General features: G+C 44.2%; 1 long non-coding RNA gene across 1 annotated transcript; it reads left to right on the top strand.

The window, feature by feature from the left end:
* Positions 1-288: 288 nt before the first annotated feature.
* Positions 289-1,636, top strand: LOC139647224 (uncharacterized). Its single transcript, XR_011695509.1, has 3 exons — positions 289-338; positions 461-546; positions 1,441-1,636. It is a non-coding gene; the product is annotated as an uncharacterized lncRNA (long non-coding RNA).
* Positions 1,637-12,357: the final 10,721 nt, after the last annotated feature.

Genomic DNA, 12,357 nt, shown 5'->3' on the forward strand with positions numbered 1-12,357 from the left:
CTGGAAGAGGAAGAACTGATTTCAATGTTTAATAAAATATTTTTCTAATGTATAACAACAATTCAAATTCAACAGTAGGTCGCATAAGAAAAAATATTTCCTCAAATACTGAAAAAAAAAAAAAAATCCAATAGCAAGCCAACTTTACTCTGGTCCCATGTAATCCACAACTGAATGCAACAAGTTCAATTCAAGTCAGTTTTCTGGAGGATAGTCAAAGTCATTTACCTGCAACGAGATCGTAAAAAGCTCCATGCTGAATATGCAGAATTGTATTTTTGTATTTCAGGATGGTTTGGCAAGAATGTATCTGGATAATACCAAGCTGCCCTGTATAGGTGAGAAGGCCTAACATTTGTTCGGACATATTACATTGGTTTGGACATATTGTTGTTATTGTTGTGTACATATTATCTTTACCTGAATGATGTTACCGGGGCTGTGTGTGTCTGTGTTTCAGCTCCTGTGGAGGAGGGGGAGGTGGAAAATGGAGGATCGTGCAGCCGTAAACAGTGCATCATCTCTATCAGCCCCAGGAGCTGGAAGGTGAGGAACTCTGGGCTTTGTGAGATTGTGACACGAAATGTTGCGATACGCGTCTTTTCTCTTTTGCATTATTTGAACACTAGAGAAGGTTAAGGCTAGCAAGTTTCAGCTCGGGTCATCACACTTCTGTCGAGCCCTGCTGACTCACTACTGTGTAGACGCAGTAGGTGACAACATGGACTCAGGCCAAACTGAAATTGAAGGCGCTCAAGGCAATAAGATGACACGCTGCACCAAGTACAACGTCACAATGAAAACCCAGGCAGATGTTGTGTTTGAGTCTTTAATGTAGTTTCACTACTTTTCTGGTGAGAAATTTTCCATGGTTGCTGTTTCCATTGGCTGTGTACTTTACTGCTGTTTTTCTACTCTTCAGGCTTATTTGGGGATTAAATTGAAGTTATTGGAACTGATGTTAGACAGGTCCTAAAGAAAAACACTACAGTGCACTACAGCCTACAGTGCACCAGCTAGTAAACACACACACACACACACACACACACACACACACACACACACACATAAAACCTTATGCTGTCTTTTGTCCTGTCCTTTGTCTAGTAAATCTAATCTAATTTATAGGACAGGGTATCTCAAACAATAAGACTCACATTAAACAAAGGCATCATTCTGTATATATATTTTTGTTAGAGGAGAAGAGGAAAAATATTATTTTGAACATTGCACTTAAATGACTGGCCAAAATAAGAATTTTTTATTTTTTTTATTTTTTTAATTTCTTCACTTTTCACATATAGAACCTTTATAACCTTCCAACCTTTTCCATTTTTAAGAGAGAATATGCTACAATAAGTCAGTGGTCACACAAATATGTCTAATAGTCACTGTCATGGGTGTAAAGATGCTTTTTTATTGTCATTCCTTCTCTCCCAGGAGCTGATCGATGCCTTGGACATCAGAGAGCCACTGATTCAGCCTCCAAACTCGCAGAATGAGTGATGCATCGCACTGCTTTTTCTCATCTGTAACTGTACATTTTAAGTGTTTTGTTACTGTTTTTTTAAACATTTAAATAATAAAAAGAGAGAAAAATAAGTACAAATTCCAAAAGGCCATGTTCTAGGTCAAGCACACAATATACTTACTCTTTTGTAAATTTTGTTTTAAAATTTCTTTTTACTGTTTTTAGGAAGTTTGAATAATAAAAGAAAGAAAAGCAAGATGGCTCTGTGTTCATTTATTTAAAGCCCTCAAAAGCATGTGAGAATAGTAGGCAACAGACTTCTGTTCATGTCATTTTTCTATTGATGTCAATGTCATCAATCCTATTCTGTAAAACATCAATATACAGAATTCTGACATTCTAACTTTCTAGACAACTCACCATTGAAATGTATATTTTGTTCTGTAATGGTTCCTAGAAGATGAATTCATGCTGTGTATGGACTAGTTTAATATTTAGCTGTTTAGTTAAGACCTGCACTAACTGGTTAGCCATATAAACAAGATGACATGCAGCTGCCAAAAAGAAAGCAACTGATATTGCAGAGGGTGCTGCAGTGCTGCTGCTCATCTGATCCCTTACAGTGCAAAGAGGCGTTTCACATCACAAGAAGAACCTCAGCATTTCTTCTATAACTGCTCTGTAGCACCGACTGATTCCACATCCACCCCCATTTTGTTTCTAATACAAGTTGCTGCAGTAAAAGTGTTCTGATCTGGATACATTGTTAAAAGCAAGCCGTTTCTAAACACTGGGCTTGTTTGTGTTTTTTGGAGAACACAGAGCTACAATGTAATGTTTTGTTGATTTCCAAGTCTCTCGAGGCAAGGTGGCAGCTTTTCTTGCTGTGGTCATGCAGCATTGCTGAATGAATGTAGTGGGATCAGTGGAGCCCCACAATTGTCCCAGTCATCAGGACCAGCTCAGGTCGATAACTTCAGGCTAGTCTTGAGAATTCAGTAGGTGTGCCAGTGGTTTTCACAGCGCTTAGCCCAAGGCTAAGAAGGCACTTAGCTCTAAGGGCTAAGAAACGATTCACAGGCAAATTCCAAAGTGGGATAACCCCGATTTTAGCCCAGGGCTAGCTGGCCCTGCTCCGGAGCAGGGTTAACCCTGACTTTTCAGGGTTATCCCCAGAAAATTGTTTAAAACCAGGGTTATCTGTTGGGGTTTAGCCAAAATTAAATGTCTGTGTGTGAACAGGGGTTAAGCTAACCCTGGGCCAATTGTTAGCCCAGGGTTAAGATAACCCTAGGCTAAGAATGTGCTGTGTGAAAAGCCCTAAAGTGTATGATATGTGATCCTGCTGTCACTCCAGGCACATGGCTAATTTGTGAATGAATTACAAAGAGGGTCAGTAAGTCGAGAGCAACGGCCTCAGGTTGTCATTATGTTGTGTGTGCTCACATGCATCTGCTAAACTGTGCTCTTTTCAAATGTGTTCTTCTGCCCTTAGCTATAAGCTGTATGTTTCCTGTCCAAGTTCTGGATATATACTTTTGTTATGTTTGGTGCTGTTTTTCGAAAAACCAGGGGAAGTTGGTCAGCAGTTTTATAACTGGTAGAATGAGATTTCACATTTGTTCACTATTTGTTCACTCCTGAATGATAGCGACAAATAGGTAGATGCATCATGGGAGTCCTCACACAGCCTTAATTGCGTTATATTTATTACCAATAAAACATTAGCAGGGTAAACTGAGTCTTGTACATATTCATATTTCTTGTGCTGAAATATGAAGGGAAGACAGGATGTGGGGGGGAAGGATGCACATGAGAGTAACCTAATTTGTTCGGTTGTTTTTCTGAGCCGTAGCAAGACACAGGCTGTGGCATATGAGTCATTCTTTAACATCAGGACACTTTTTTCCCCTGGATGTAACCCAATTTCTCCACCTGTGCTGAGTGAACTTTACTGTGTTCGGATGTGATTGGACGTCTCTTGGATCATCATAATCCTTATCACCCTCATGTAAGAAAAGCTTTAGTTAGCCCCTGGGTGTTTTAAAGGGATAGGCGCTCCTCCTCACACCTCCCCTCGCTCCCGCTCTCCCGCTCTCCCTCTCTGAGCCGTTTTTTCCCTCCTCAGCAGCGCTGCTACAGTCTGCCCAGCCGTGCAGCGATGTGAGGCTGAGCTGAGCTTCACATGAGGCTGGACAGAGCAGCTCTCCTTTCACATCCCTTTGATCAGTTTGGATTCTTTATGTAATGTAGATCTTACATAACAACGGCTTGGGAATATATGTCACAGGCGCACCCAGGGCAATGCGGTGGAGAGCGTTTATTAGTCACCCGCGCACGCACTCGCCACAGAGACAGAGACTTTCACACACACACTCACTCTGTAGCTCCGGCAAAAGACCCGCTTGCTTTTGCAATGCCGCGTCTGGCTGGTAAGGATGCAGTTCTGCAGGAAGGTGCTGTGCCAGCCGTGTAGCGCCAGAGTCACTTCGCCACAGGAGGACATGGAATACAAGATGGGGAGCTGCATTGGAATCGCACGCAGCCAGGTAAAAAGAGGAAGGAGAGCATGCTGAGAGCGAGCCGTGTGCGAGGCGACGTCCGTGCATGTCACTGACAGAGAGGAGGATCAGAGACACGCCGAGCAAGAAGAAGATATGGAATCAATTGATTTTGCAGGTCGAGGGCAGTGTCTGTTCTCGGCTGAAGGCAGAGAGGGAGAGTAGGTGTACTACAGTGTTGGAGGAGGGGCGACGTCAGCTGTAGAGATGGAGAGTAGGGGGGGATGGAGGGAAGGAGGAGATGAAAATAAAAGCGGGAGGGTGACGCCGTTGGATGTGGAGGATGAGATGGGGAAAGGCAGAATAACAGAGAGGAAGGATGGGTGGAAAGGGAGACAGGCTGACAGGAATCCTAAAGAGAATGGATAGTGTGGATGGATTGTATTTTTTTAGGCAAATGCCTGAAAGACAATGACAATGAGAAACTGTTGCTTGGCAGAATGAGACACAAGAAGGATACAGACGTCTCTGGCTGTCAGAAACAAGGCTGACCAAATCAGTGGTATTTATAGAGATGGTAATAAGCCTGCTGTCTCCACAGACTGGGCACCCTGCTGAAGTCAGCTTGTGATCAAGGCAGATAAAAGAACGGCCAAAAGTAGTCCTGATCGTATGACTGTTCTGTTACTTGCTATTGCTGGCTTTGTTACAGCAGGTTATGGGTTTGTGATATAGCATTTGCTTGCATGTTGATGTGATAAACCACAGGGATTGAATCCGACTTTCAGTGAGAGTGTGTGTGTCTATTTTCAGTACTCCTTACACATGGCTGGAACCAGTTATTTCCCTTAAATGTCGGTGGAATCAAAGAGGAAAGTACAAATCACTGTCTAATCTAGAGAGGCAGCGAGAAAAGACAGGAGGCAGAGGGAGAGGAACACAAGGATGAGGAGACCAGATGAAGAAATGCGATGAGGCTGAGGGAGCTCAAAACAGAGGGGGGGGGGTGCATCCTGTTACATCATCAACCGGGGACCTGACAGTGAGTTACTGAGGGCTTTACAGGAGGGCTGACACCTCGTCCTCCTGTCCGTCTAGCGTTCCTGTTTGTTTACAGTGTTGCCTTAGAACTAGTGTCCCGTCCAGCTGACTGCCAGGCGTCCTGAGCCTGTCAGACCCCCACTCCTCCCACCCCCCACCTACCCCCCACACCACAGCAGACACCATGGCTTCCACAGCTCCAGTTCAACCCCCCCCCCCCCCAGTCCTCTCCCTATCTCTCTCCCTGTCCTGCACCCACCTCGCCACCTATCACCCCCCCACCCCACCCTTTTAGCCCCCCCGTCCTGCCACTCGGCACGCAGTGCAAATATAGCAACAGAGAGAGCGGGGCTCCTCAGAAGACAGGAGAGACACAAACACCGGCCTTGAGTCCCAACAGTAAACACAGACCGGAGGGTTGTCAAAAGCCCGAGGCAAACTTTGTGGGTGGAACTGAGCTGTTGTTTGTAGTGGTGAGTAGTTTATGAACTGTAACATTAGTATTCTTTTTTGTTTGTTTGTTTGTTTAGTTCTGTTTGTGGTAGACCTTCAAACGGAGGTACGTCAAAACAAGGACATGGAGGAGAATATTTAAGCTTGCTTTTAACATTGTGAACATTTTTGGGTGACTGTGTTAGTTATGGTGAAAGTAAGATGTGCTCAGTCAGTGCCTGGGTAGTATATACTGATTAAGTGCAGTGCCTTATGTTTCTAAGAACATTTGGTTCGATGTAGGACAGTGATCCCATATATTTGATATAGTGGCAGTAGACAGGTGGAAAGGCGTAGTTTAAGTGTCAGTCTGCCACAATCAGTAGTCACATAAACACATATACAGATGCACGAACAGACAGGCTGCATGTGTAACTGTTTGGACAATCCAATATGTTTAATATACACAGTTGCGGTGGGCAGGTGGAGGGATGTGGTTTAAGCCAGAAGACCCTCTGTGTTCACCTGTTTCACTCAGGGTCTCTCACCCTGCTGAACTCCATATTAAAACTATGAGGAACATTGTTTTGATTGATGGTTAGGTTTGGCGTTGTGAAGCTGTAATTTGGTTTGGCTGCCTGGAAAGGGAGATATGGCCTTTGATTCCATGTGTGATTGGCCACTGCCTAGACAACAAAATAAAACATATTAATTCAATAAAGTCATTTATGCCCAAGTCTGGGTGGTTTGGAAAAAAGATCTAAAATCATTTCCAAATATCATTTTTTTCAGACAGGAGTTGCCATTTTTAAATCAGTAAAGCTGATTGTTACCAGCAGAACTGTGTTTTCACCAGTGGAGGGGTCAGATACAGGGCAGCAGGCACTGACATCATACATACTGTAGTTCTGAGCAAAGACATATGGTGATCATCCAAAACCCAGGAGCTTAAGAGATGGATGGCCAGGTGTTGAGTGATGGACAGACCAGTGATGAGGCATCAAGGGACCTGGCAACACTCTTTAATCATATGATTTGCCCCAGTGCTTTCTGTGCTGCCAAAACACCATGAAACATTGCCGCCAGTTAAAGTGCACACACATCCACACGCACACACACACACACACACACACACACACACACACACACACACACACACCATAGAGGCTGAAATTACACCCCATTCACACAAATAGCATAGAGGCAGGCATGGGAGCAGAGTTGCTGCACCACAGATTATGTGAGAATGAAAATGTAAGGGAGGGAATACAGCAATATTTGTTTTCTCATGGCAAAGACATTGGAAATATCTTCTTAATCTCCTCAGCACTGATTGAGGATAAGCAATTGGAATATATATTTATTTTTAGATGTTTGTTTGCTTGACAAATTGTGCAGAGCAGAAGACTGGAATAAAGAATGACAGCAGAGGACAAAGCAGAACTCTATTTATAAAGTCTTTCATATTCAGGTCAGTGCTTTCTGACTAAGCGCACTCCCACCATACGCTCCCCACGGTCACACACACTCCGCGGAGGAAGGCACACACAACCTTCCTGCAGTGTTTAGTGTTTAGCTATGTGCGATATGGCAGTGTTCCCATGAGAGTGAAGACAGGTGATCGTCAGATGGGATTCAATAGGAATGTACATATACTGTGCATACATGCTGATGGATCTTTGTGTTTCTCTATAGTTCCACTTTACCCTCTGAGTAGGCATTATTTCAGATGATCCATTGACTTTTTGTGCATTGACAACTTTTTGAAATTTCATTATGGATTTTGAATGGGTTTCATGAGTCATGAAAGTGGCCTTTAAATTACCAAGTAAACCTTCAGTTCAAGTAAAACCTTAAAATCAGCAAAACTGGAGGGTTTTCCCAAAGTGACATGGTGTCATGGTGCCACATCTGTTGTTGAAAGCTGCTCTGTTTACCTATTTTAAATATGTTGTGATTACTCAACATATTAACCTTTTAGGGGGTTACCAAAAAAGATGTATTGATGTCAAAGAGGATCAGAGCAGCTTCTGGATGATTTTGATAGCAGCCTGACCCCTAAGTCCTGTTCATTAACAGACTGACACTGCTGGAAGCCCACAGACACCACAATCTGTTATCTACCACAGGAGGATTACCTCATGGGATTACCCAGCTTCAGTCACTGTGTCAGTTTGCCACAGTCAGTAGTCACACAAACATGCACTTACACACGCACAGACATGTGTAGTTGTGTTTGGAGTATGATGATCCCCTTTTGAAGATAAAGATGGTCATATCGCAGGAGGTGATGTCATTTGGTTGAGGTCATGCAGACCAGAGAGAGTCATGTGACAAGGGCCTGCTGGTCATAGCTCATCAGTGCTGAATTTACCCAGCGATCTCTAAAGTGTGCTGCCAACACTAATATATAAAAATGGAGCTATATAGTTATTCCATGATTGAAGATGCTAGAATGTTCTGTTCAATTGTTCCTGTTTTTTATGCACTTTGGTCTGGGAGAGAGGCCATGCATCACAGGTTCCTAATCTCACCAATAACAACACACACACACACACACACACACACACACATACACCAAACTCTTTCCTCGCTACTCCGGCCTCATACCAAAGACCTCTAATCCTGTGGAGTAGGAATCTGTGACTGCTGAGGGACCGCAGCTCCCCTACACACTCTACGTCTCTGGGAGTTGCTGTGTGCTGATGGTGCCGCTGTGATAGTGTGTTTCAGCCAGCTGATGTGAGAGGCTGCTGGTTTGGGCAGCGTCGCCCTCCTGCAGCCGGCTGAGCCATGGGGAACGAGAACAGCACGGCCGAGGCATCGGTAAGGGCGACCTCGCTGCCACCGGATGGCTTGGACTGCTACTCGCTGCTGCATACCTTGAACTCCTTCATGCACCGAGGACTAACCAAACTAACGCTTCCTCGCATGATTACTAACTGGACCGTAGGCTTCAGTGATCAGTCATATGGGATGTCAGTGCAGCTGTAGACTTTGTGTACATTCCCACGCTTAACAGAGATTGTATCTGCCTAATATACATTCAGATAACGGGCTGTAGGCTGTTCACTAAAGTAAATCAAATGTTATATGTTATGCAGATGTTTATGCCATGGCTTTCAAAATGTTAGCCTTAATCAGGTGGACTGCTACACCGCTACTTCCAAGCTTGGTTCCTTGCTGGAGTTGATGAGAGCCACCATTTCTATACTGGTTTATGACTTTTGCTGCTTTTCTAAAAGGGCCATTGTGTATGTGCCTCCACTATGCATGTAGTGCTGCAGTTGCAATGAACTATTTTGAACTATTTTTTGCTGTTTAGATATACAGTGCTTTATTCATTTTGATTGTGCTGCTCTGAGGATAATGGATACACAACAGACAGCCATAGAAAACGGTCATTTCCACATGTGACTGGATCACTTCAATTGCGGAATTCAGGATTATCTTAATAGGATTAACATAAACATTTTTCTCGTCTCATGATCTATAGAATCTGCAGATCATGCACCCTGGACCTCATAGTGTCTGACTGCAGAGTGGGGTTTAACATTCTTAGTTTTGCTTCAAAAACAACTGTGTTTTGTTTTGAGTGTGTTAATGCATGCTTCTTACTGCCATATACTGTAGGTTTGCCCCTTCAAGATCTCTTTCACAGCAGTTGTGATATATTGTTGAACTCTACCATTCCCCATTACAGCCAGAAGAGGGCGCTCAAGAAAATGTTGTTCTGTTTCCAACTCAGGAATGTCAGAATGACTCTCTGAAGGTACAATGTGTGCGTGTGTGTGTGTGTGTGTGTGTGTGTGTGTGTGAGAGTGAATATTAGCTTGTGCTTGACAGTAGTAAAGTGATTTTGAGTGCCTTTTCACGCTAAGTTCATGCTATTAGACATTAGAAGTAAAGTAATCCCATGAATTCTAGACCCCCAACAATATGTGTTTCTGTTATTTTCATTCATTCATTTCATGTGGCGTGCCTGGATGAGAGTAATATGCAGAGAGTCAAATGTGCACAACAAAAGTCTCTCCTGGGCCATTCTGCATAGTGCACTGTGATTCCTACAGCCCTGAATACCCCTTATTGCTCTGGAAATGGGGGAATGAGGATGTTGTGACATGTTTTGCTCAGGTCTTACAGTACTAATTAATAATAATTAATTAAGTAATTTATGAAAAAATAAAATCAACATACAGTATAGTCATAGGCTAATGGAAGACGACAGTAAATGTGCTGGTTAGGCTAAGTCCCTAAGGGAAATCAGCAACAGGAGGAGATTTCTGATTTAGTTTCAACACTAAAACACAAACTAACCACCAGATGAAAACATCCAGTGTACTGAAAGAAGAATGGCCGATATACAGGGTTGACAGATACAAAATGACAGATATGGCAGTTCATGTGCTTGTTGCCTAAGAGCCAGTCAAGTGGAAGACTGGCTCTTTAAATGGGGAGGGGGATGTGTTAATTAGGTGCTAAGGAATAGAGGGGCTGTCATGTCCATGTGTATTGGTGATGATGGTGATGATGGCTGCGCATTAGCAGCACTGCGAGGTCAGCGTGGGATGGGCAAAGAGCTTTTAGAATAGGGATTGTGTGTGTGTACGCGCGCGTGCATGGAGCCAAAGCTTCTTGGAGTGTAACCTGATCCTCTCTTAGAGGGTCACTGCAGGGCGACCCTTGGCCTAATTCCCAGCATTCACCTGCAGAGGGACTGTCAGAGTGCCGCCTTCAATCCAACCAGCAACCAGACACAGCGAGGAGGAGGGAGGGAGGAAGCCGAGGTAGAGAGGGAAGGAAGGAAGAAAAGAGGGAAGGGAGAGCGAGGAGGAGGAGGGGACAGACAGGGTTGAGTGGAAAGAGTTTACGGTAGGAGGGGTGGAGAATTCTCAGCACTTCCCTATGGCCGGCCCAGTCAGCTATAGTCAGCCAGTCTCAGCAGCAGCAGCAGCAGCAGCAGCAGCACTGTGTTTGTCAGTGCCTGATAGTGTAGTGTTTCTTCTGGCTCCACCTTGCCCTCCACACAGCACAGCAGCCTGAGGAGGCTCATGGAAATTTAACAGGGGAGCGTCAGCAGCAGAGGACAGGACAGGAGGAGAGGAGGGGAGGAGGAGGAGGAGGAGGAGGAGGAAGTTAGCTGAGTCAGTAGGAGAGGGAGCGTCAGCAGCATGTGTTGCAGCATGTTTGCGTCGTCGTCTGCCCCCGTCAAAATACAGAGAGTCCTGCAGAGGCTGCCTGCACTGTGAGCAAGGTAGAGGGGTAACAGAGGAGGCTGCACCGCACTGTGGAGTCACCTTCAGCACAGTGGAGCGCAGTGCTGGGTAAGTGAGACATCACAGAGATGGCTGAATGAAACTTGTAAGGTGGTGTGTGTGAGCAAAGGTATGTGTGTGTGTCTGTGTGTGTGTATATGTGTGTGTGAGAGAGAGAGAGAGAGAGAGAGAGAGAGGAGAAAGGGGGCGGGGAGTTGTGTTATAAACAGTTTGAACATGGGATAGAGGCCAAAGATAGAAAGATTGTATCTGTTGCATATGTTGAACTGTAATGTTTACACTGGTGATTGAGTGGCCAAGCCAGGCGCTGTTCCTGCTTTAGCACTGTGTCTGTGTTTAGAAGATCCATGTGTGAAGGATTAAAGTTTTTGGTAGCACATGGCCACTGACATAGTGAATTAACAGCGAGCGTTGGCTTTATCACCGACTGTTGGACTGGAACCAGTCTCCAGGCAACCTCAGCTTGCTTGCTGTTTTGTTCCTATTGGTTAATTAGTAACAGACAATGCTTTCTGTGTGGGGGTCATACAGAGTGAAACGGGGGGCTTTGCTTTTCCACCTCGCTGAGCTTCCAAATGGTCGCACGATGACCCAACTAATGACCTTTTAAAAGGCCATTATTATGGCTAAGTGCTAGCTATAAACTTGGGCATGCTTTGCCACCTGGAGCCATTCCTTGTTAGTTTGTCTTGGCTCTCTGAGATTATAATTCAAGGGGGGTTTAGTCTGTCATAAGCATACTACATTCAACTTGTTTGGCATGTAAAGCAGAGTTGTGTCCACTGTGATATTAGCTGGTCTAATGATCGGGCTTGAGGACAGGTTGAGAGCTTAAGCAGGAAACAGGAAACCCCCTACATGGGAACATACAAATGATGAAAATGATGTGTGCACCTCTGCATGCATGACAGTGTAGCTGCGAAATACTTTTATCTCATTATGTAACACCAATACAGAGAATGACAGCACTAGGAAGATCAGTGGCATCCAGATAACACTGTTACCTGCTGCAGCACCTTTTTTCTCTGTGAGATTCTTTAATATTTTATGTTGTTATTTTTTTCCTGCTGCCAAATGTGTGGTCAGGCCCTCCCTCTAAAAAGAGCATTGCTGATTATAGCAAGAATGATCTACATACATAAATTTAAAAATAGCCTAATGCAGTCATACCTATACACATGCAGATAATAACAACTACTTTTTTGCTGACACCGCTTTAACATGGAGTGCTGTCAACACTTCAGCTATTTTTTCTAGTTTGCATGCGAGCATCATTCCTGTGTGTGAGAAGGGAAAGAGATCCTCCATCTGTGCTGAAATGTGTCACACAAAGGAGGCTCTTTGTAGTGGAAACACAGGTGAGGCCAGTGAGTCAGAGCCTCCTCACACACAGCTCCATTTGTTAACCCGTCTCCAGTGTCCACATCCAGTAACTACACTGCTGAGGTAAAACTAGAGCAAGAGGTCAGAGGCGGCGTTTCGTAGTTCAAGATCCATCTTGAATAACAACTACAACGTTCGATTGTTTTTTTCCCGTGTTTTCAGCCTATTTCATGCACATTAGGCTATAATAAACTTTATTTGTTGCTTTTCGAATCAGACTTACAAAGTGCTTTGCCACAATAAAGTAATAATA

This window comes from Centroberyx affinis, unplaced genomic scaffold, assembly GCF_046629955.1.
Source record: "Centroberyx affinis isolate AG114_WGS23_722 - 3 ecotype Tasmania unplaced genomic scaffold, CSIRO-AGI_Caff_v1 ptg001063l_1, whole genome shotgun sequence".
Lineage (NCBI taxonomy): Eukaryota > Metazoa > Chordata > Actinopteri > Beryciformes > Berycidae > Centroberyx > Centroberyx affinis.